Source organism: Gorilla gorilla, chromosome 6 (genome assembly GCF_029281585.2).
Source record: "Gorilla gorilla gorilla isolate KB3781 chromosome 6, NHGRI_mGorGor1-v2.1_pri, whole genome shotgun sequence".
Lineage (NCBI taxonomy): Eukaryota > Metazoa > Chordata > Mammalia > Primates > Hominidae > Gorilla > Gorilla gorilla.
Genome location: NC_073230.2, coordinates 133,013,045 through 133,039,745, shown reverse-complemented (window position 1 = coordinate 133,039,745; position 26,701 = coordinate 133,013,045). Strand labels below are relative to the sequence as shown.

Here is a 26,701-nt window from a genome sequence, read left to right as displayed (position 1 = left end):
CCGAGTGAGCATCTATTTCAATAAGGGCAAAATGCTGCCCCTTCCACGATGGAAGCAGCCCAATGTAATCAACTTGCCATCATCTGGCTGGCTGATTGCTTTGGGGTATGGTGCTATACTGGGGACTCAATGTTGATCTCTGTTGCTGCCAAATTGGGTACTCAGCAGCAGGAGTAACCAGGCCTGCCTTGGTGAGTGGAAGTCTATGTTGCTTACCTCATGCATAACCTCCACTCCTACCATCATAGACATTTTTTTCATGAGCCCACTGGGTGATGCCGGGGTGGTGAGAGAAAGAGGCTTACTGGTATTCACAGAATGGGTTATCTTATTCAATTAATTATTAAAATTCTCCTCTGCTGATGTCATCCTTTGGTGTGTATTCACATGGGACTCCAATATCTTTAATTGTTTTTGCCCTTTCAGTGAGTTTTATTCACATACCTCTTCTCCAAATTTTCTTGTTACCAATTTTCCAAATATATTCCTTCCAAGCCCCTGACCATCCAGCCAAATCACTGGCCACAGTCATGAATTGTTACATAATTACACATCTGGCCATTCCTTCTTCCAAACCAAGTGAACAACCAAGTACACTGCTCAAAGTTATGTGGAAGGATTTTTTTTCATCACTGTCCTTTCTTTCATACAGTCCTTACAGATAAAGGCTGTATTGGAACAGCCATCCACTTTTGGGTGGTACCTACATATCATGCAGAACCACTTATAAAGCAGGTCCAAGTCTTCTCTTCCTCTGTCAACTCGTTATAAGGAAACCCCATGAAGCATAGGTAAAGGTTGGGAGAGAGGAGGCAGTGTAGCAGAAGTGGGCAACATGGGCATTTGAGCCACTTTATATAACTTACTTATGCCTTCAGGGCTTGCTCAGGCCCAATCACATATATATCATTTCCATTTGATAATGGAGTGCTGGTTTGCATGCCCAACTTTGTGGCTTGGTGGTCAGATAACACCCAGTTCATGACGGGCAGCTCAGGTCACATGGTAACTTGGTGAACCATGGTTAAGCATTCAGTATCTACTATGACACAGTAGCAGTAGCAGGCCAAGAGTTATTTCTGAAAAAAAAAAAAAAAAAAAAGGAGCTATGCATAGAGAATGGCTGGGATTTGCTCTACAATCCTAAGGCCCTACAGTACAATTCACCTATGGGGGCTTGCTTAAGGCTTCAAACAGCATCCCTATCTGCCATTGACATTTCAAACACCATTGGATCTGCAGTTGTCAATGACACCACAATCTCTGAGTCTCTCGCCCATCTGACTGTATTTATTCCTGTATCTCTTGCAGGCTTCCTGTTTTCTTGTACTTTGGAAAGTCCTCAAGTCTCTGAGACTACATTCATTGACATTGAGTCCAGGTGGCCCAAAATGTCACTGTGGCCCAAGCAGCTAAGCAGCTTACACAGCAACTCGTATTTGTTGCAAGACCTTCTTCTGTCTTGGGCCCCACTCAAAACTGGCAGCTTTTTAGGTCATTCAGTAAATGGGCCAGAGTAACATACTAGAATATGTGGAATACAAAGGGGGTCACTAGCTGTTGTGCCTCTTTTTGGTGTAGGAGTTGTAGACCAGATACAACAACTTATTCTTTACTTAGGAGAGAGATCTCAATATGCCCCACACCACTGGAACCCTAGAATTTTCAAGAGGGAGAAGGTGCCTAAATTTTGCTAATTTTAATTTCTATCCTAAGGCACACAAATGGCCTTACCAACAAGTCTAGAGTATTTACTACTTCTTGATCCTAGGTCCAATGAGCAAAAGGTCACCAATGTAATGGACTAGTGTGATATCTAAGTCAATCAAAGAAAGGAAAGTCAATCAATACCCCTGACAACTAAATTATGACATAATGCTGGAGAGTAAATATACTCATGAGATAAGACAGTGCAAGTATATTGCTGCCCTTGCCAGCTTAAAGCAAATTGCTTCTGGTGTGTCTTATCAGCAAGTATGGATAAAAAGGCATTTGCCAGATCAACAGCTACATACCAGGTATCGGGGCTATGTTAATTTGCTAAAGCAATAAAACCACATTTAGTATAGCAGCTGCAATTGAAGTTACCACTTGGCTAAGTTTATGATAATCCACTGTCTTTCTCTAAGACCCATCTGTGTTTTACACAGGTCAAACTGAAGAGCTGAATGGGGATGTGGTGGAAATCACCACCCTGTGTCTTTCAAGTCCTCAATAATGGCACTAATCTCTGCAGTTCCTCCAAGGATATGGAATTGTTTTTGATTCACTATTTTTCTAGATAAACACAATTCTAATGACTTCCAATTGGCTTTTTCCACAGTAATAGCCCTTACTCAACAGGTCAGAGAACCAATGAGGGGATTCTGCCAACTGATAAGTGTGTCTATTCCAATTATGCATTCTGGAACTGGGGAAATAATCACAGAATGTGTTCAGCAACCCCCTGCACCCGCTGTAAGATGGACCTGACCTAAAACTTTATTGGCCACCTGACCTCCATAAGTCTCTACTTTGGAGGGCCACAGTGACATTTTGAGTCTCCTGGACTTGATGTCAGTGAATGTTGACTCAGAGACTTGAGAATTTCCCAAAGTAAGAGAAAACAGGAAGCCTGCAAGAAATACAGTAATAAATACAGTCAGATGGGCAAGACCAATAGAATGTAGTGTCACTGACAATGGAAGCATCTTAGTCCTTATGGGCTGCTGTAACAAAATTCCACAAACTGAGTAGCTTAACAAAATAACAAAAATGTATTTCTTGTAGCTCTGAAGGCTGTGAAGTTCAAGATCAAGGCACTGGCAGATTTGGTGTCTGGTGAAGGCCTATTTCCTGATTTATAGATGGCACTTTCTCGCTGTGTCCTCACATGGTGAAAGAGACAAGCAAGCTCTCTCAGGCTTCTTTTATAAGGGCACTAATCTCATTCATGAGGGGTTCTCCCTTGTGATCTAATCAACTTCCATAGGCCACCTCCTAGTACCATCACATTGGGGACTAGGATTTCTACAAATGAAGTTTGAAGGACACAAACATTCAGACCACAGCAAGAGGAGAGGAGGAAGAGGAGGGGCATGTGTTCAATATCATCAAATTTGGCATAAAATTAAAATAAGACCAAGGTCAATGACCATTGTATTTCAGGATATTCAGAAAGGCAAAGTACAGAAATATATTGAGGAGTGTGACCTGACAAAATGGTGACAATGGCATAAATGACTTGTTTGAAATTTTGATTACATAGTGGAAAAAAAGGATGGGGCCTGTAGCTCAACATGTGTGTGGAGTCAAGGAAGAATTTCTATATCCTAAATCGGGAGATTTGTGTGAATATAAATCCTGGTGAGAAAGAATGCAACCCAGTATAGAAGTTGAAGATACAAAAGATAAAAAGGACATAAAGTCTCACGGTTAAAGCATGCTTAAGAATAATTGATAGCTACTAACATTATTGAGAGTTTACAAGTTATCTTCTAAGCATAATTAATTCTCATAGCAATCTGATGAGGTAGGCACTGTTATTATCTCCATTTTTCTATATGCTATAAATGGGACACAGGAGAACTGACTATATTTCCCAAGGCCATAGGGGTAGAGTGAGGATTTGGACTCAGGCACTCTGGATACCAAGCTGCATTCTCTAAACATCCACACTGACAGAAAAGCAACATAGGATTGAAAGGGGAAAAAGACATAGAGAGCTAGCACTGCACTGAATTTCCACGCTGCCCATCTTATACAATCCAATGCAGAACCCAGAGAAAGCTTCTGAAGTCAGCTCTACTCACAGGGAATTTAAATCCGTAAGTAATGACTAACTTTTGTATTTTTTTCAATCATTTATTCAGCAATGATTTGTTGAGCACCTGCTATATAACAGAAACAGACACTAGGAATGCTCTAGGAATAAAAAACAAGCAAGTCTGACACGACACCTTGATTACCTACCTTATTGTATTAGTCGGCTCAGGCTGCCATAACAAAAATACCATAGATTGAGTGCCTTAAACAACAGTAATTTTTTTTTCCTCACCGTTCTGGAGGCTAGAGGCCCCAGATCAAAGTCCAGCAGAGTTATTTTCTGGTGAAGCCTCTCTTTCTGGTTTGCAGACAGTCATCTTCTCTCTGGGTCCTCACACGGTGGAAAAAGATTGAGCTCCTCAGTGTCTCTCCTTATAAGGACACTAATCCTATCAGATCAGAAGCCTGCTCTTATGGCCTCATTTAATCTTCATTGCTTCTACAAAGGCCCTATGTCCGCATTCAGTCACATTGAAGGTTAGGGCTTCAACATATGGATTTGGAGGGAACACAATTCCATTTACAGCACTTTCAATTCCTTCTTTTAATTCCAACCAAGACCCTGTGTGATAACTGTTATTATCATTATTATTATTATCTACAACTTATGGATAAAGCCACTGAGACTTCCCCTGCCACACAGTTAGTAAGAGACAGCAATAACACTCCATTTCAGCATTCTTTTTTGGCAACATTATATGTCCCTCAGAAAGTTCAGGGCTGTGTCACTAGGCAGGGGAAAAGAGCATCCAAAAAAGAGAAAGAGGGAGCATCCTCTTAGTTTTATCCTTGGACTATGTTATATAATCCCATTGTCATTGCTTTTTTATTGTCTCTTGGGAGGAGCTCTATTTTGTCTATGCCTAATTTTAACCTTTCTTAGAATTTGTACACAGATTGCTAAATCAGCCTCCTCCCCCACCATTTTAATTTTTTCTTCTGAGTCTGTCTACTTTGTTACTCAGAAAATTAGCTCTCTGCAAACATCTAATCACAGACACTCTGTCTCCAGGCCTTTCTGAGAGCTGAGACAGAGGCCTTGGAGAGCAACTATACTCAGAGCCAATTTCCTTAATTTCATGGAACATGTTTTGAGATGAGAGTTTAAAATATTTGACCAATGATATTCAGGAGTACAAAATCAATTTTCAATGCATTATAAATGGTGTATCATAAATGGGTAACTACATTTCCATTAAGTTTATGGGGTATTTATTTTCATTTTGGAAGCATGAATTCCTAATTGTATTTCTAGATGATCTATAAATAACTCCAAATGTGCTTATCAATGTTTTGCTTTTTAGGGCATAAAATAGATAACACAGATAACAAGGTATTTGGCTTTCTTAGGCAAATGAATTATTTTTTTCAGTCCAGATAATCTTATATTACTTTGGAAGCTGTGTGCAAATCAGGCAATTAGATACAACGTCGGAGGGAAATAGTGTCCTTCTAAGGAACCACTGTCGGTAGTTTAAATGTTCAGTGTGTTCCTTCTCCAATTAAAGCACAACATAGTAAAGAGACACATCCCTGGTATCATTCTTTGTGTTAGAAATCATTAGCCTCTGAAAAACAATGAAAATAGTTTGAGTGAAGAAAACTTTCTGTTGAAGCAATGAGGTGAATTTTATGAAGATAAATACATTTCAGATTTTTCAACTTTACCACACCAATTATATATTTGAGGAAATACAGGTACCTTAACATGGGTACCATATGAAGATAAATAAATTCCAGATTTTTAACTTTACCACACAGATTACATATTTGAGATAATATGGGTATCTTAATGTTAAGGAATTCTGTTAGGGGTCAACCTGCACCCAACATAGTTTAATGAGATCAAAACTCAAAATAGAAAAGGTGAGTGGCTGAAGTTAGCTATTCAAAATGGTCTTTATACAAAGCCACTTTGTTTTCCATTACCAAACTTTCTTGAATAGGCCCACTCACTACACCAGTTAAATGTTGATAGATAATTTGAAAATCAGCTTTATACCACTTCTGTCCAGAATATTATGTAATGACAAATGTCATTTGCACTATTTAATGTCCGCTAAACATATGTGGTAGCTGAACAGCTGGACTAGAGGTAGTGTACCTGAGGAGCTAAATCTTAAATTCTATTTAATTTTGACTAATTTAAAATGAAGTTATCACACGTAGCTAGTGGTTACTGTATTGAATTCTACAGCTCTAGTCTATATGTATTAGTTTGTCAGGGCTCTTAGAAAAAGTGACTCAAACTGGGTGGCTTAAAACACCAAAAATTACTATCTGACACTATTAGAGGTTAATAGTCTGAAATTTAGGTGTCAGTAGTGCCATGCTCTCTCTAAAGCCTGCAGGGGAGAATCCTTTCTGCCTCCTCTAGCCTCCGGTATTTACCAGCAATCATTGGCGTATCTTAGTTTGTAGATGTATCACTCCAATCTCTGCCTTCTTCATCACATGGTCATCTTCTCTCTGTCTGTTGCTGTGCTGAATGTTTGTGTCCCCACAAAATTCATATATTGAAATCTTAGTCCCCAGTGTGATAGTATTAGCAGGTAGGGCCTCTGGGAAGTGATTAGGTCATGAGAGCAAAGCCCTCATGATTGGGACTAGTGCCCATATAAAAGAGATCCCGGAGAACAGGTTCATCCCTTCCAGCATGTGAGGACACAGCAAAAAGACATAGTCTATCAGCCAGAAAGTACCCTCACCTGTGTGACCTCCTGTGTGACCTCATCTTAACTAATTACATCTGCGACAATCCCATTCCCAAATAAGGTCACATACTGAGGTACTAGGGGTTAGGATTTCAACATATCTTTTAGGGAGACTTAATTCAGACCATAAACCCATACTTTTGAAAAATAAAAAACTGAAAAAAAATGTGTTTTCTTAAGTTGATCATTACCATTAAGGCTACTGAAAGTGTACCACTTTTACTTGGGTCTATGATCACCTTAATTTTGACTGTAATTTGTAATCAAAATATTTCAGTTCAGTTTAAACAAAATTAATTCAGAAAAGAATTTCAGAAAAAAAGGTATTTTAAATAACTTCGGATAACCCAGATTATTAGACAGTGTTTGGCATCTAAAAACCAAAAAAAAGCAAGTATATAAGATTGCTATTAACAAACTTTTAAGTTGAAAACTGATTTAATTCCTTTCCTCTTGGATTTCTGTGAACCTGTAGCTGCTTCTCCCTAAATCAGCACTTGGGAATAAAAAAGTTTGACATCCAAATAAATCTAAGAAACTGATTTTAAAAACATTCAAGACGTTTCCTTACTGTAGAACTTACCAGAAATCATGTTAGCTAATGCTCATTGTGAGCTTCCAAGAGCTTGATATAGCATACACTATTTCCCAAACTTTTTGAGTACAGAATAGATTTCTTGATTTTTTTTCATTTTGTCTTGTGTTTTGGCCTCTCACACAATATGCTCTGGGAAACATTCCCTAAATGTATCAACTAATCTTCTACCTATCCCATATTTCACTGTAATCTTCCTACTCTTGGTAACTCTACAACAGCCCTTTTGCCTGTGACATAAACTTATTCAAAAAGTATCAAAATTGAAGAGTAAAAAAACCTATTCCTTCTTGCCTACTGTATATGGAACCAGTAATCAATTATCACATCTTTGAAATTATAGTTTATATTCATTTCTTTTCATTCCCTCAGTCTTCAGAAGGAATAGACATCTAATGCAACCGTCTTATAGTGTATTAGTCCATTTTCACACTGCTTATAAAGATACTGCCTGAGAGTGGGTAATTTATAAATAAAAGAGATTTAATTGACTCACAGTTCTGCATGGCTCGGGAGGCCTCAGGAAACTTACAATCACGGCGGAAGGCAAAGGAGAAGCAAGCACCTTTTTCACAAGGCAGCAGGAGAGAGAGAAAGGGAGCAGTGGAAACACCAGATACTTATCACACGACCAGATCTTGTGAGAACTCACTATCACGAGAACAGAAAGGGGAAAATCCGCCTCCACCATCCAATCATCTCTCACCAGGTCCCTCCCTTGACACGTAGGGATTACAATTTGAGATGAGATTTGGGTGGGGACACAGAGCCAAATCATAAATCATGTAGTTTACATTACTTGTGCCCATTTCTATGTAATTCAATCTGTCTGAACTAAACTTTAATTTACCACAGTCATCACATTGAAGAAGAAATTAAAGCAGCATTTTATCAAATTTTGTCTAGTAGAAAAATAATTAGATTAGCCACTATCAACTAACTGGTCATTAAATGCCTAAGATTGTGAATTATTGCTTTTTCAATTCTTGATTTATTCTCAAATTAAAGTAGAACAAAGGCAGCCTAATCATTTGGCTTGGAATCAAATACTTCCTAGGAAAGCTCTTAGAGGTCCAAATAGATTTTTCTGTCTGATTTTGACTTTTCTTTGTGGGAATTATCAGTGCTTACCACTTAAACTGATGAGCCTACCATTTCTTATCATGTCTTTTTTTATCACTTAAACTCCAGGGCTCCTCTGAAGCTGGCATTACTTGACAATCAGCTATGCTTGGATTCATTTCTCTAACTGTCCTCTTTTACAATTCGTTAATTGAATAAGTCTTCAAAGGATTTTAGTTGCCATGTCTTCAGAGTTGTTTTTCTCTTCTCCAGATAAAGAAAAGTCAGTTTGCCACAGTCAAATCATGTAGCTGTTTTTCCATGAAAGAAAATGTCTTTTTCAGGGCAAGTTACAGCAAGCCTACTTCTCACTAGAAAAATCGTATATATTTTATATAATCATATATTTTTATAATAATGATAATATTTGTATATATTGATATATTTTTATATAATGCATATGTGTATATCACAAAAACTTACCTTAGTAGCATTTCTGTTCCCCTCCAATAGTATTTTCTCCCCAGATATGCAGACATATTCCTGGGGATCCAATAGTTACTGTCAACTGAAATTAAGGCTGTTGAGATAGAAATAATTTCATAAAGATTTATTTATTTATTTATTTATTTATTTATTTATTTATTTATTTATTTTATTTTCTTGAGATGGTGTCCCACTCTGTCGCCCAGGCAGAGTGCAGTGGTGCAATTTCGGCTCACTGCAACCTCCGCCTCCCGGTTCAAGCGATTCTCCTGCCTCAGCCTCCTAAGTAACTGGGATTACTGGCACATATCACCATGCCCAGCTAATTTTTGTGTACTTTTAGTAGAGACAGGGTTTTGCCATGTTGGCCAGGCTGTTCTCAAACTCCTGACCTCAGGTTATCCACCCACCTTGGCCTCCCAAAGTGCTGGGATTACGCCCGGCCACATAAAGGTTTATTGGAAGCCAAATGTGAGGATTGACCCAGGAAGACACACCAGCAGAGCTGGGGGTGTTCCACAGCCTGTCACAAGGTGAAAGATATTTATAAGAAAGTTTTAGGCCAGATGCAGTGGCTCACACCTGTAATCTGAGCACTTTGGGAGGCCAAGGCGGGTGGATCACCAGACGTCAAGAGTTCCAGACCAGCCTAGACAACATGGTGAAACCCCATCTCTACTAAAAATATAAAAATTAGCCAGTTGTAGTGGTGGGCACCTGTAATTCTGTCTACTGGGGAGGCTGAGGCAGGAGAATGACTTGAACTCAGGAGGCGGAGGTTGCAGTGAGCCGAGATCAGGCCACTGCACTCCAACCTGGGTGACAGAGATTCTATCACCAGAAAAAAAAAAAAAAAAAGAAAGAAAGTTTTAAAGAAAAAATATGTAGTTGTCCCCTCTTCATTAGAGAGTACAATACAAAAGGCATAATCATCGGCTACAGACAACATCATATGGGCTAAAAATGTCTACATGTAGGACCATCAGCAGAACTTCATGCTTCAGCGAATCTTAAAATAAATCAGCATCCTATTTAGTGTCTGCAGGTTATACATTGATCAGTACAACCATTTGAGGAATTTATTATTTACTGAGAGACAGAATGTCACCATAGAGTCACAAGGCCTCCCCAAGATGGATTAATTTGGAAGTCTGCTTATTGTAAAATGTGATCTGAAGGTTGTCATTTCTCATTTCTAAGGTTTTTTTTGTTAATCTTTGCACTTTTATTTTATTGATGTAACTAAGTCCTGTATCTCATAATTTTGCATTGTAATATTATTGCCCATGTTTATAATTTTAGTTATTATGGGGGTCGCTCTTGAGGCTGTGCCAAGTGAAAAGCTAATGACTTTAAGGTACACCAAATGAACTAAGGTGCATGACAGGAAAATTGATTTATCACAATGTACATGATATTACAGGGAAATTGAACCCAGATGAACGATTACCATACTCATTCTACAGGATGAATTGCCAAATCACTTCACTTTATTAGCACCAAAAATATTTTTCTGTTCTCAAATGTGGTAATAATTTAATTAGATCACTAATCCAAGTAAGTTTAATTAACACTACATGCAAATTTATCTTCAACTAAACAAAAGAACAGCTTTTCAGAGTTGCCTAGTACCATCTCATTCAAATTGGCCTTTTTGATTACTCAGTGGATTTGGTTATCTTGAAGTAACAACATTATAAGCATCTCAAAGGCACCAATACTAGTGAATTGTGGAAATACAACATTTATGTGAACAGATGCATAGAAACAGATCAAACAGAGGACAATATCCGAAGCTACATCTTCCTACTCTACGCCCAATATCTGTAATTGACTTTCAGCAAGCAATATCATCCATCATGTTAAATTAACATTATTGCTTTATGGCTTGCTTTATATTAATGTATAGATTCGTTTAAGTTTTATATTTGTGTCAGAGCTATAAACACAAGGTTTTGCCCCTGTTTCTATTATTTAAGCAAATTAATGATAGATATCATTTCCACAATAATTCTTTTCTCTTTAATGAGAGTATGTGACATAAATTTAGAAACAGTTTTGCAACTTTCAGTTTTTGATATAATCTGATTAGTGGAAGAGCTTCATACCGCCAAGCTGTGGCTTTATCAGAACAAAACTTTTAAACAACCCATTAAAATGTTTTCAAACTCGGCTACATCTGCATGCCTGGCGTTTACTAGGCATTATAGAATACTCTTCTTAACACCACTGCATTTCTTATTCTCCTTATGAGACTAGGAGAAAATTGGAAAAGTGGAGATGAAAAGAATGAAGAAATGTAAACTGACTGAGTAAGTCTGAAATTCAAACCCTTACATTGTTAGAGTCTTCTGTATTCTGTATTCACGTAGTGAAGTCCTTAGGAGACCAAACTTTGAAATGAAAACAAAATTATGAATTTGAAGGAAATGAGTGTAAGTGCAGGTTTTAATATCAATGAATATGTGGAATAGAAACGAATGAGACCCTGAAAAGAAAGCCTGCCATTGTTCAGAAACAACAGGATATGTATTCCCCTATCTGATGGTGCCTTTTAGAGTCCCATAATCGCTTTCTTCTCTTTCTTGCTGGAGGCTTTCCTCTGTTGAAGGCCTTTTAACTCTCCCTGCTCCCTCCTGTGTCTTCTCTGTGGAATGTACTGACCTAGATGTGGTGCCAACCAGTTGGACACTAAGGTGATCCATTACTACTGATTAGTGAATGATCCACTCCCCTGGGATCAGTCCATGTTGGTCTACAGATAAATTCAGATTTAATCTTATCTTTTTGTATTCATCCATCTTTGAATTCTCTCTTTATTGGCCAATGAAATAGTGATGTAAAATTTTCACACAGATATTAAGTAGGTTAATTTAAAATTAAATATGTAAATGTTTAAGCTGACTCTTTAATTCACTTCCCATTAAAAATTTGCTCTTAAATTAATGAAATCCATAGCTATGATTTATCAGGGATGAAAACTTATTTTATAAATCACAATAAAAAAATGCCATTACTTTTTTTTTTTTTTTTTTTTTTTTTTTTGAGACGGAGTTTCACTCTTTTTGCCCAGGCTGGAGTGGTGCAATGACGCGATTTCGGCTCACCGCAACCTCTGCCTCCCGGGTTCAAGCGATTCTCCTGCCTCAGCCTCCCAAGTAGCTGGGATTACAGGAGCCTGCCACCACGCCCGGCTAATTTTTTGTATTTTTAGTAGAGATAGGGTTTCACCATGTTGGCCAGGATGGTCTCAATCTCTTGACTTCGTGATCCGCCCACCTCGGCCTCCCAGAGTACTGGGATTACAGGATTACAGGCCGCGCCCAGCCGCCATTACCTTTTCCTAACAACATGTTTTCTCTGTTGTATATAAGACTGCACTTTCCCTCTTCCTTCCCATGGGCCAGATCTAATTTAATTTAAATACCAGCTGCTTCTTAATAGAAAATTTTAAGTATATTTTTACCTATTGGGGTGCATTAGGCCATTTCTGCATTGATATAAAGAAATACCTGAGACGGGGTAATTTATAAAGAAAAGAATTTTAATTGGCTCATGCTTCTGCAGGCTGTACAGGCATGGTGCTGCCATCTGCTCAGCTTCTGGGGAGGCCTTAGGGAGCTTTTACTCATGGCAGAAGGCAAAGTGGGAACAGGTGTTTCACATGGCAAAAGCAGGAGGAAGTGAGAGAGTGGGGAGGGGAGGTGCCACAGACTTTCAAACAACCAGATCTAGATCTCATGTGAACTCAGAGTGAGAGCTCACTTATCACCAAGGAGATGGCACAAGCCATTCATGAGAGATCTACCCCCAAGATACAAACATCTCCCACCAGGCCCCACCTCCAACACTGGGGATCACATTTCAACATAAGATTTGGAGGAGACATCCAAACTATAATGGAGTCAGGAATCACTTTAGCTTCCATAAATACTCTCATTTATCTCAAAATTCTACACTTGTAAGACTTCTTTTAAAGTTTGATTAGAATTATACCATAATTCCAAATTGATCAATGGGAGTAGCTATGTATTGAGTATCCCCTCTGTACCTATAAGGGAATAAGAAACAGAATCCTTCACAAATTCTCTGTTTAACCAAGCATATGGATAAACACTTAACTGGCATAGAGATGGAGCGTAATGGAACGTTCCAATCAGAAGCAAGGAGGTAGAATCAAGGTAGGAGTGATGAAACCGGCGTAGGGGTCAGGCTATGAAAAGATATGTTTACCATGCTGAGGTCAAATTTATCCTGAGTATATTGGGTATTAACTGAAACAGGAAAGTGAACCATCTGTAACCAGATATGGTTTTAGAAAAATTATACCTATTAGCAGGGGGACATAGTAAATGAAAGAGAACCTGGGAAGTCACTGTAATATCGAAGTAAGAAATGCTGAGAGCCTGAGTTAAGCTTATGGCAGAAGAGAATGTTATTTGGAAAGTAGGCTCTGGAAACATCCTGGATATGGCAAAAGGGGCATAGGAAGTTTCCCTCGCGTCTGTGTGAAGAGACCACCAAACAGGCTTTGTGTGAGCAATAAAGCTTTTTAATCACCTGGGTGCAGGCAGGCTCAGTCCAAAAAGAGAGTCAGCGAAGGGAGATAGAGGTGGGGCTATTTTATAAGATTTGAGTGGGTAGTGGAAAATTACAGTCAAAGGGGGTTGTTCTCTGGCAGGCAGGGGCGGGGGTCACAAGGTGCTCAGTGGGGGAGCTTTTGAGCCAGGATGAGCCAGGAGAAGAAATTTCACAAGGTAATGTCATCAGTTAAGGCAGGGACCGGCCATTTTCACTTCTTTTATGGTGGAATGTCATCGGTTAAGGCAGGAACAGGCCATTTTCACTTCTTTTGTGATTTTTCAGTTACTTCAGGCCATCTGGATGTATACATGCAGGTCACAGGGGATATGATGGCTTAGCTTGGGCTCAGAGGCCTGACAGGAACGATTGTGACTTCAAGATTTTTAGCTTTAAGTATATGACAGATTAAACAGTGCATCATCCGCATCCTGTTCCTTCTTTCTCGTTCTCTTCTTTTTGCACGTTTTTAGCTAGCTTCTTATCCTAAAACGTAGTACTGTCAAAGCTGATAGAATTACCTTATGTAAAAATATCTCATGACCTTTCTGATTCTACAGTATTAGATAGCTTGCATAAGTTATTTTTCTTGTATTTTATTTTAATAAACATTCACTTGGCCAGATGCTGGTTTGTCTCATCTTCTAAGGTGTTTTGTATATATTGTGTGATATTTAAAGACCAAGGGTCCCAGACAACCTGACAAGGTAGTGGTTGAGGGTGAGGTGCATTGGAGAAGCCCCTCAAGGTGTCACATTGGGCCACCTGAGATGACAAACCTGCTCCCTGGAGGGGCTTTGGGGCTGCCCATGGGGCTTTCCTTGACCCACTCCTGGCAAAGTACAGCTGTGCAAAAGATATTTTAATTAGCACAATAATCCTAATGTTTTCACACCAATTTAGAGCGTAATTGAGAAAGACAAAGCAACTATTGGCAACTGCAAATTAAGTGGCTTCAGAGGTAATCTAAACATAAAGCAGGTCTGGGCAATTTTAGTCTCTCCCTAGGAGGACATAACAGAATTGAAAGATTGGTGCTGGCAAGTGCCAGGACCTGGGGTCAGAAAATAAGCACAAGCAGCACTCCCGAGCAAGGTAAACAGACTGTTTGTGCCTCACCCTCTCTTATCCTCCCGCAGGCTGCTGAAGACTAGCTTTCAAAGTGTATATTTTTAGCAAGACAGCTAAGACATCCCACCTAATTGCAGCTTGCAGGAAAGCACTGTGATCAGAGCTAAGTTATGGATACTTTTAGAGTAGGGCACAGAGGTGCTGGGTAAAGTCCCAAGTTTAATGGCTGAGAATCCTTCAGTGGATCTCTATTTTTTTTAACCCCACCAAGCATGTATACTAGAGCCTGTTACAGACTAACCATGCTCAATTCATTCACCTACATGGGAGTTATGACAAGGGAGAGTCCTGGTACCTGGTACTTCCACATTGTCCAAACAAAAAGTGAAAAATCCGTTTAGCCATAGGCTGTAGAAGTGTAAACAAGAAAATTTCGTAGTAGACTATTTCCTACTGGATTTACAGGTGTATATAAACACAATACATATAAATGTATAATAGTAACTTTCATGTTTTAGTCCAAGTTTTTTTTTTTACTTTGCATGGGATATTAAGTGATTTATACAGCTGAACTTTTACTTTTCACAGACAAGCATATCTTAAAGTAATTTGCTTAAAATTTTCAAACAGAAATTTGCAAGCCTTTTACCTTTTAAAATATCCTTGCTTTCTTCTTAGATATACTTATTATTCGGTGGCCCATAAGGAATGATTACATTCGCATGTTATAGTCATGTGTTTTTAAAATACGCCCTGCTATAAATGTAAAAAATATGGATATAGTTTAACTCTAGGAATACTAATTTGGAATAAAACTGATCTGTGTGTTTTTACCATTTAAATATAGATATGGTCTCAGAGCAAGATACTTTAGTGCTCTGTTTTAAGGTTCAAATAAATTAGTAAACTTTTATTTTTTATAACATTTCATTTCTCAAATGCATTTGCCATACATATGGCACAAAATTCAGAAACTATAAAGGAGAATGAGAAGAAAGCAAATAAAATCAAATTGAAATATTTTGACATATTATTGAAATATATTTAATACTGTATTAATATATGATTTTAATGCTTACATATTTTATGTAAGAATTTGTGGTTAGAACTGAGGAAACTACTTATGCTTTAGCAAAAAGTAACTAATTGAGAAATCATAAGGTTAGTTAATTTCTTAATCATTAGACATTTTAGTGGACTTGCATGTCATTTATATATCTTGCTACTTAGGCATTGTAGTAGATTCAGTTATTATCAATAAGTATTGATTCCCTCCTTCCCCCCTACTACATGGGTGGACTGAATTTTCCTGCCTTTTGACTTTGGCCTTGGCCATGTGACTTGCTTTGATCAATGAGACATTAAGAGGAAGTAAGGATCAAAGTTTGAAAAGGAAAAGCACTGGCAAAATTGTTTGTTTTCCTGCACTCCTGCTATCCCCATGAGAACAGGACTGGGCTAGACTGGAGGTAAAAGGAACAGATCTGCCTCTAATGAGCTATGTCAGTCAAGCCCAGCCAAGCCTGGACACATGAGAAAAATTAAGGAAATGCTTCTGGAGGCACTGAATTTGGAGGTAGTTTGTTACACAGCATTATTTTGGCAATAGATAACCAATACAACCACCAATAGGAAATGCAATGAACAGACGGCCTGCGTTTCAGTTCCAGTTCTGTCATACACTAGCTGTATGACCTTTGCACATTTAATCTATTTGATCCCATATTCACAGCCTGTTCAATTTGCAGCACAAAAACAGTATGTTAGCTGGACGTGGTGACACCCACCTGTAGTCCCAGCTACTCGGGAGGCTGAAGTGCGAGAATCACTTGAGCTTAGGAGTTTGAGGCTGCAGTGAGCTGTGATTGTGCCACTGCAGTCCAGCCTGGGTGATAGGAAAAGACTTTAAAAAAAGGTGACAGAAAGAGAGATTGGGAGAGATTGAAAGAGAGAGAGAGAGAGGAGAGAATGTTCCAGGAAGGTGGTTTCTCTAAGAGAAAAATAACTTTGGACTAATTGGTAAGCTTAAGAATGTGGAAATTGGGACGTTAGGCTCCTGTACGTACCTTTAGGAATGAGGCTGAATCCAGGGGGCTAAGCAGCAACAGCCCACAGGCTCCACTCCCACCTCCAGTGCACCTCACAAGGTAAGACCCACTGGCTTAGAATTCCAGCCAGCTATCAGGAGCACCATTGCACCTCCCTAAGAAGGAGCTCCCAGCGGGAGGGGCAGGCAGCCATCTTTGCAGTCCAGGCACTTTAGCCATTCCAGCCTTCAGGCTTTGGAGAATCGGAGCCAACCCAGGGAGGAAGGGATTCTCCAGCACAGCACAGCTGTTCTACCAAAACGTGACCAGTCTGATGCTTTAAGCGAGTGCCTGATCCCTTTCCTCCTCACTGGGCAGGACCTCCCAACCAGGGCCTCTAGCCACCCCCACCCAAGCTCTCTAACTGACAGAGATCTGAGTTCCCCCTGGGACAGCACTCCCAGACAGAGGGGTGGGCCACCATCTTTGCTGTTTGGGTGACTTAGCCATTCCAACCTTTAGGCTTTGGAGTGTCTGAGTTAACCTGGGGTGGAAGGGATCCCCCAGCATAGCACAGTTGCTCTACCAAAATGTAGCCAGACTGCTGCTTTAAGTAGGTGCCCAATCCCAGTCCTCCTTACTGGGTGGGACCTCCCAACCAGGGTCTCCAGACACTTCCTACAGGTGCCTTTGGGCTGGCAACAGGTTCATACCTTCCTGGGACAAAACTCCCAGAGGAAGGGACAGGCTGCCTTCTTTGTTGTTTTGTAGACTTCACTGGTGACACCTCTGGGTTCTGGAAAATCCAACGTGACCAGAGACCAGAGACTGGAGTGGGCCCCAAGCATACTGCAGCAGCCGTACAGAAAAGTGGTCAGCTGATATGTTCCCATATCTCCTCACCAGGCAGGTCCTCTAGGCCTGGGCCTCCAGCCACCACCTACCAGAGCTATTGAGCCAGCACCAACTCAGGAACTCCCTGGACAGAGCATCCAAGGGCAACTGAAAGCTTCTTGGCCCCTGCCTCTGCAGAGGAACTGCCCTTGCCACCTTTGGACTAACAAAGGCGCAAAGGCCCTTAGTGTCTTATCCACACCTCCAACATTCTGCAGTCAACCCAAAGAGAGGAGGCCAGTTCATCTCCCATGGATGCCACACCCCCTACCACCCATGGCTCATCACCAGACAGGGAAACCCTGGCTTGGGTCCATAGCACAAACCCTCCATCCTGGACTGACTGCACTGAGTGATTGATGACCTGCATCTCTCTGGGGTGGGGCCCCCAGGAGTCAAGGAAATGACCCTTGGCCACAGCCACTACTAAGGTCCCTTGCTTTGCTGCCTCTAAGCTGGGGAAGGAATATAAACACTACGATAGCCCTAGAGCTGCAGTGGGCAGCTCAGGAGTGCCAAGTCATGAACTAGAGCCAGCACTCAATGGGGAGAGGAATCCACACTTTCAGAGCACTGAGGGGTAACACAGCTGCAACTGTGAGGAAATATAGGGGAGCCACACAACAGAGCAAGAATCTACCAACTGACCAATAGGCCTAAGTGTCACCTGCTGGATCATACCCCAAAGCTTCCACACCAAAAATACCTCACTAACATACCCACCTCTGAAACCAGAGACAAGAAGTCAGCTTCAAATAAAGACCCTACATAAAGCCTCAGCCCAGTGAAAAGATCCAGAAGTCTATTGACTGTACTCAATCTACACTGCAGTTAAATGAACACTCACACACAGAGAAAGAATCAATGCCAGAACTCAGATAACTCAAATGGCCAGAGTGTCGTATGTCCTCCAAATGACCACACCACTTCTCCAGCAAGAGTTCTTAACCAGGCCAAACTGGCTGGAATGGCAGAAATAGAATTTAGAATATGGACAGGAACAAAAATCATCAAGATTCAGGAGGAGGATGGCAAAACCCAATCCAAGGAAAATAAAAATCACAATAAAGCAATGCAGGAGCTGAAAGACAAAATAGCCTGTATAAAAAAGAATCTAATGTATCTACAGAGCTGAATAACACAATGCAAGAATTTCACACTGCAATCACAAGTATTAATGGCAGAATAAACCAAGCTGAGGACAGAATCTCAGAACTTGAAGACTGGTTCTCTGAAATAAGACGGTCAGACAAAAATAAAGAAAAAATGTTAAAAAGGAATGAACAAAAACCTCCAAGAAGTATAGGATCATGTAAAGAGGCCAAATCTACTAATCAATGGCATCCTTGAAAGGGAAAGGAGGAAAGGAAACAACTTGGAAAGTATATTTCAGAATATAGCCCATGACAACTTCCCCAACCTTGCTAGATAGGCCAACAGTCAAATTCAGGAAATACAGAGAAATTCTGCAAGATTCAATACAAGAAGATTATCCCCAAGACATGTAATTGTCAGATTTTCCAAGGTCAAAATGAAAGAATGTTAAAGGCAGCTACAGAAAGAAAAGGCAGATCACCTACAAAGGAATCCCCATCAGGCTAACAGTGAAACTCTCAGCTGAAACCCTATAAGGTAGAAGAGATTGGGGCCCCATATTATTGGCCCCAAAGCTCCTTTAGCTGATAAAGAACTTCACCAAAGTTGCAGGATACAAAATCAATGTACAAAAATCACTAGCATTCCTATACACCAACAACAACCAAACTGAGAGCCAAATCAGAAAGGCAATCCCATTCAGAATTGCCACAAGAAAAATAAGATGCCCAGGAATACAGCTAACCAGGGAGGTGAAAGATCTCTGTAATGAGAATTACAAACATTATATTTAACAGTCTTAAAAAAAATCTTCAACCAAGAATTTCATATCCAGCCAAACTAAGCTTTCTAAGTGAAGGAGATATAAGATCCTTTGCAGATAAGCAAATGTTGAGGGATTTCATTACCACCAGACCTGCCTTACCAGAGATCTTGAAAGGGGCACTAAAAATAGAAACGAAAGGCTGCTACCAATACAAAAACACACTTAAACACACAGACCACTATCACTGTAAAGCAACCACACAAACAAGCCAACATATAACCAGCTAACAGCACAATGACAGGATCAAATCCATACATATCAATACTAAACTTGAATGTAAATGGACTAAATGACCCACTTAAAAGGGACAGAGTGGCAAGCTGGATGAAAAAGCAAGATCCAATGGTCTTCAAGAAACCCATCTCACATATAGTGATGTTCACAGGCTCAAAATAAAGGGATGGATAAAAATGGAAAACAAAAAATTAGGTATTACAATCCTAATTTTAAACAAAACATATTTCAAACCAACAAAGATCAAAAAAGACAAGGAACATTTTTTTCTCTTTGATCTCTGCAATGAGAATTACAGAACACTGCTCAAAGAAATAAGAGAAGACAAAAACAAATGGAAAAACATCCTATGCTCATGAATAGGAAGAATCAATATCATTAAAATGGCTATACTGTCCAAAGCAATTTACAGATTCAATGCTATTTCTATCAAACTACCAATGACATTCTTCACACAACTAGAAAAAATTATTTTAAAATTTTTATGGAATGAAGAAAGAGCCCCAATAGCCAAAGCAATCCTAAACAAAAAGAGCAAAGCTGGAAGAATCATGTTACCTGACTGCAAACTATACTACAAGGCTACAGTGACCAAAACAGCATGGTACTGGTACAAAAACAGACACATAGACGAATGAAACAGAATAGAGAGCCCAGAAATAAGGCCACACATCTACAACCATCTGATCTTTGATAAAGCTGACAAAAAAAGCAATGGAGAAAGTATTCCCTATTCAATAAATGGTATTGGGATAACTAGCAAGCCATATGCAGAAGACTAAAGCTAGACCCCTTCCTTACACTATATACAAAAATTGACTCCAGATAGATTAAAGACCCAAAAGTAAAACCCCAAACTATAAAAACCCTAGAAGATGTATGTGAAAGCCTGGATGTCCAGGTAGAAGCCTGCTACAGAGGCAGAGCCCTCATGGAGAACCTCTACTATGGGAGTATGAAGGGGAAATGTGGGTTTGGAGCCCTCACACAGAGTCCCCACTGAAGCACTGCCTAGTGGAGCTGTGAGAAGGCCGCAGTCCTCCAGACCCCAGAATGGTAGATACACTGACAGCCTGTACCATGAACCTGGAAAAGCCACAGGCACTAGCACTTGAGAGCAGCTGTGGAAGCTGTACCCTGAAAAACTTCAAGGACAGAGCTGCCCAAGGCATTGGGAGCTCATCCCTTGCACCGGCGTGCCCTGGATGTGAGACACAGAGTCAAAAGAGATTATTTTGGAGATTTAAAATTTAATGACTGCACTGCTGGCTTTCAGACCTGCATGGGGACTACAACCCCTTTGTTTTGACTGATTTCTCTCTTTTGGAATGAGAGTCTTTACTCAATGCCTGTACCTCCATTGTATCTTGCAAGTAACCAACTTGTTTTTTATTTTACATGCTCATAGGTGGAAGGGACTTTCCTTTTCTCAGATAAGAATTTTGATTGTAGAATTTTGAGTTAATGCTAAAATTAGTTCAGACTTTGAGGGACTGTTGAGAAGGAATGATTGCATTTTGCAATGTGAGAAGGACATGAGATTCGGGAGGGGCCAGAGGTGGAATGACATGGTTTCGATTTCTATCCCCACCTAAATCTCATGTCGAATTGTAATCCCCAGTGTTGGAGGTGGGTCCTGGTGGGAGGTGACTGAATCATGGGGATGGATTTCCTCTTTGGTGCTATTCTCATGACAGTAAGTGATCACAAGATTTGGTTGTTAAAAGTGTGTAGCGCCTCCTCTCTCCCTCTCTTCTTTCTGCCCTGGCCATGTAAAATGTGCCTGCTTCCCCATCACCTTCTGTCATGATTGTAAATTATCTGAGGCCTCCCCAGTCATGTTTCTAGTACTGTCTGGGTAACCATGAGCCAATTAAACCTCTTTTCTTTATGTATTACCCATTCTCAGGTATTTCTTTATAGTAGTGCAAAAACTGATTAATATTGTACCAATCAGGTAGTTTTTCAACCCACACCCCTCTCCCTCCCTTCTCTAGTAGTCCACAATGCTCATCGTTCCCACGTTTATGTCTATGTGTGCTCAATATTTAGCTCCCACTTACAAGTGAGAGCATACAGTATTTGGCTTTCCATTCCTGCATTAATTCACTTAGGATTATGGCCCCAGCTGCATCCATGTTACTGCAAAGGACATGATAGCATTCTTTTTATGGCTGCATCATATTTCATGGTGTATATGTACCACATTTTCTTTATCCAATACACCAATTATGGGAACCCAGGTTGATTTTATGTTTTCACTATTGTGAATAGCATGGTAATGAGCACATAAGTGCATGTTTATTTGGTAGAATTATTTATTTTCCTTTGGGTATATATCCAATAATGGAATTGCTGGGTTGAATAGTAGCTCTGTTTTTAGTTCTTTGAGAAATCTCCAAACTGTTTTCCACAGTAGCTAGTTTATATTCTCACCAAGAGTGTATAAGCACTCCCTTTTCTCCACAGCTTCACCAACATCTGGTTTTATTTTTTACTTTTTAATAATAATCATTCTGCCTAGTGTGTGATGATGTCTCTTTGTGGTTTGGATTTGCAATTCTTTGATGATTAGTGTTGATGTGAATTTTTTCGTATGTTTGTTGGCCAGTCGCATGTGTTCTTTTGAGAACTGCCTGTACGTGTCTTTTGCCCATTTTTTAATGTGTTTGTTTTTTGCTTGTTGATTTAATTTCCTTATAGATTCTGCATATCAGACCTTTTTAGGGTGCATGGTTTACAAATATTTTCTCCCATTCTATAGGTTGTCTGTTTCCTCTGTTAATAGTTTGTTTTGCTGTGCAGAAGCTCTTTAGTGTAATTAGGTCCCACTTGTTCATTTGTGGTTCTGTTGCAGTTGCTTTTGGAGACTTAGTTAAAAATTTATACCTGATTATCACCTACACCTAAGAAACCATCAGGATAAATCTTACTGTCCCCTAGATTCCTATATTCCTTGGTGACTCACAAGAAATCCAAGTTTCTAGGTCTTCCCTTATCTCCTGGATTCTTATCCTCATAAAGCTAGTCTGACTTCACCTTCTACCCATCCCTAACCTCCCAAGCCCTTTCACTGTACCCTTTGGAAGCCATAATTTGTCATCAGTAAAACTTCACAGATTCTCAAACTCTTCTTTGAATATTCTATGCCCCTTCTTGCTCCACTGAACTTGACTTTCTTCTAAAAACACAGCCTCCCCTGCAGCTATCTCAGGATGTGGCAGTTTTTCTGCAGCATTTCATGTGCCTCTTGGCTGAAAGTGTGGTAATAACCTCCCAGCCCTTTGTTCATATTTCCAAACCTTTGTTTCTTTTTCTTACCCATTTTATCAGCAACCTTGATGATTATGCCATCAGAGCAGCTTCCCATTCCCTCCTCTTGCTGTAGACATCTGCTATCTTGCCAGGTTCCCCATCACCACTGTCAATGCTACTCAAGTCACAAATCCTAGGAGTTGTAACAGCCCCATAACTAATACAACCAAGATCCTCACCTCTCTGTCTTTTGGCCTTTTAATGTCAGTAATTCTGTCCTCTCGCTAACATGATTATATCTTAGACCAGCTAGTCTCTCCCAAACTAATTTTCATCATCCCCTCTCTCTAGTTACCACCTCTTTTCTTCTTTTTTTCTTTAACTACTAATAATTGATCATTTATTATTGGGGCCTAAAAAATAAAAATGGGTTTTCAAAAACAGACTTTTATATATGGATATGCTCATATGCGGGGCCAGCTACATGGGTCTATGGCCTCTGCAGCAATCACAGTCCCATGTTTACACAGTCTCTATGCTTCATTTAATGCTCAGTTGTTACTGTCTTGAAATTATTTTATTTCATTTCTTTTTCTTTTTAGAGATGGGGTCTCACTATGTTGCTCAGGCTAGAATGCAATGGCTATTCACAAGCATAATCACAACACACTACAGACTCAAACTCCTGGCCTCAAGTAATCCTTCTGCCTCAGCCTCCTAAGTAACTGAGATCACAGGCATACTCCAACATGCCCAGCTCTTGAAATTCCTAATAATGTTTGAATGAGTGGCCCTAAATTTTTCTTTTGCACTAAGCCCCACAAATTAGGTGACTGGTCCTGATACATGTGAGCATGAGAGGTATCACCTCTTATTTTTGCACCTCACTCCTCCAACCTAATTCTTGTCCTCACTCCATTCTACTCAGCTTGGATGACACGATCCATCATCGTAATTAGTGCCTTGTATACATTCCCTCACCACTCTTATTTGTCTCTCCCTCTTGTTATACATCATTTCCAAAATTTCAAACGTGGAGAAATCCACTGTCTGCTTATTTCATGCCTTCATTCGAGCAGCTAATGAGAGATAGAATGGAGCTAAGAGGCCTTATATTAAGTTTAAAACCAGACTGGGCCTCAACGCTGACAGGCAATACAAATAATTTTCCCTAGTCAAGTAGTTCTCTTACTATTTCACAGTTTCTCTTTTTCCCTCAGATCTCTGATACTGCTAGCCCCTTCTCACATCAAATGAAGACCTACTTCTTATGCACTGAGAAAATAGAAGCAATTAGATGCTTATAGTAAATAGAAGAATGACAGTAGATGTCTCATCTATCTACCACCAAACTTTCAACCTCACTGCATCATGAATACAAATTCATGTATTCTGGCTTTTCTCCTATTTAAAGAGTAAACATCAGGGTTCCAATATAAGCCCAACCTCTCCTTGCACATTGCATCCAATCACTTCTTGCATACTAAAGGATTTTGTACCTACATTAATCTCACTACTGCCTGCATCATCAAATTTCCTTCTCCATTGGATCATTCTTATCAGCCAACAAATGTATTTTAATAGCTCCCTCCCTTCTAAAACACACACACACACACACACACACACAAAACAAAATAAAACTTCCCTGCCTTCACAAATCTCCTACAGCTTTTGTTTCTCTGCTAGCCTTCATAGCAAAACTCTCTGAAAAAGATTCCCATATATGCAGTCTTTACTTCCTCATTGTTCTTTTTCTCTTGAAGAAAAGTTTTGTCTCTACCACTCAAGGAAATTTTTCTTTTCACTGCCACAAATGACCTCCAGTTGCCAAATCAGTGGTCAATCAGTCTCATCTTCCCTGACCTCCCTGCAACAGGGCCAGCAGCGGCACCCAGCACTGTGCTCTCCTGTTCCTCCTTTTTGCAGATTTGCAACAGTTTGTACTTGACTGCAACTTTCTTTCCAATGTGTCCTAGAAGATCTTCCAGGTTTTTTTTTTTCTTTTTAAAGCACACGTATTACTCCTTTACTAAAACTTTGGCAATAACGCCTTCATTTTTTTTTTTTTTTTTTTTTTTTTTGGTTCACTTAAAAATTTCTTACCCAGTCCTACAAGATCAGTCTGGGCTGTATGTCTTCTGTTGTCTCTGTGCAAAGTAATGATATAGGAGTTAAGAAGAAATCACTTAGGCAGAAGCAAGTGTATGGGGGTCCTCGGTAAGGCTTTTCTTTTTAATGAAAAGCAGCCCCAAATCATTTTCTAACAAAGAGCAGCCTACAAGCTGGGAGCTTTCAGGGGCAAATGCCGAGAGGAACTATGGACTAGACTTTCCAAGATGGCGGCTCCCCGGTTTCTTCCCTGCCAGCCACGTGTACCGTACAAAGCAGACAAGTTGGCACAGATCAACTGGAAAGCCCATTTGCATAATAAGATTAGGGTGGGGCAACCAGCCTTCCCTGAGCACTATGTAAATGTCATACCTGATAGAACCAATCTGTGAGCCCTACATAAATCAGACACCGCCTCTTCAAAGTGGGCTATAAAATTCGGTGCATTCGCCACCGGCCGGTCCTTTCCACTCGGAGACCCCTTCCTCTATAGAGAGAACTATTTCTCTTTCTCTTTTCTTCTACCTATTAAACCTCTGCCCCTAAACTCCTCATGTGTGTCCGTGTCCTGAAGTTTCCTAGCACACGACAATGAACCCCAGGGTACATACCCCGGACAAGGCAGCCACCTCGGCAACTTTTATCCCACTTCAGCCAGCTTGCCTGCCCCTCACCACTATGGCATAACTCACAGCACCCCTCCCCTACCCTCTTTGTTTATACTGATGTTATGAAACATCGCATTGTATTGTGGTTAACATATATTGTGTGTGACTATTTGATGGATAGATTCATATTTGTTTCTCTAGGAGATAGTGAACATGTCCCTAAATGGGAACAACATCATCATTATTGCATTTTGCATCTCACAATTTCATCATCTAATGCTAGCGATTGGGCTTTTCTGTGGGAGGAGTTTCTGGCTTGTAACTTCAACTTATGTCTGGAAAGTCCCATTTCCCCTTAGAGTTCTCAGCTCACTGTTGCCATCCACATGTTAGTTTCAAAGTCAGGGCATATAGTTCTCCCTTTAGATATTCTGGTTCAGTATGCACCATCTTCTCTTCCCTTTGATACCCCTTAACACAAGTGAAATGAGGCCAGGATATTTAAATAAGACTTTGCCAGGGAGTAACAAAAGGGAAATTAATCCACGAAGTAACTTGAAACTATTTAATTTGAAATACAGGATACCACATGCTCTTTGAGCTCAAGGCTTTATTTCCATGTAAAGGGGCTGACTGGTAGCCCACATTCAAGAACTAAAGTCTAAATCTTTGCCTCTCTAAAAGGCTAGCCTAGAGAGGAAAAGGCCAAGTGTGGGGGCCAGAAATTCCTTCTCCAGCCTGACCAAGGCCAGTCTTTCTAGTCCCAGTTTCCTGCATAAACCCTGTTCTCTTTAGGGATTAACATTAACCATGTTTATCCCTTTCAAGGGAGATTCCATCCCCTAAGCACCGGAGTGTGGCTTTACACTCTCCTTTCATCAGGGCATCCAGATTGGAAAAGAGGTAAATTCATATAATAATTTTAAAACAGGTTATGGAGTGAAATCCTGGATTCAAATCTTTACTCTGCCAAGTAACAACTATGTGATTTGGGGCAAGTTACTAAATCTCTCTGTGTGTTAGTGTCCTCTTTTGTAAAATAGCAATAATAGAACTTACCTCGGATGGGGTCCTGGTGAGGATGAAGTGAGATAATAGACATCAAACACTCGAAACAGTGCTTGAGGCATAGCAAGGACTCATCATTCTAACTAGCTGTAATGCAGAGATGCAGCTGCCATCCACTCAAAGGATGCACACAGGTGATCAGGAGCTCTGTTCTCTTGCAAGAATACTGAGCACGAAAGACAGAGTCAGAATATATCTGTTAACTTGATAAGGAAAATGAAGGCAGAGCATTGCAGAACCTTGAAGGACAGATGAGGTGATCCCCACACTGC

At 40.0% G+C, this 26,701-nt stretch overlaps 1 long non-coding RNA gene across 1 annotated transcript; it reads right to left on the bottom strand.

Annotated features, from left to right (window-relative positions):
* Positions 1 to 760: 760 nt before the first annotated feature.
* On the bottom strand, positions 761 to 26,701 carry LOC101151939 (uncharacterized). Its single transcript, XR_008681248.2, has 3 exons — positions 26,421 to 26,701; positions 8,659 to 8,755; positions 761 to 1,079 (listed from the first exon to the last, which is right to left on the bottom strand). It is a non-coding gene; the product is annotated as an uncharacterized lncRNA (long non-coding RNA).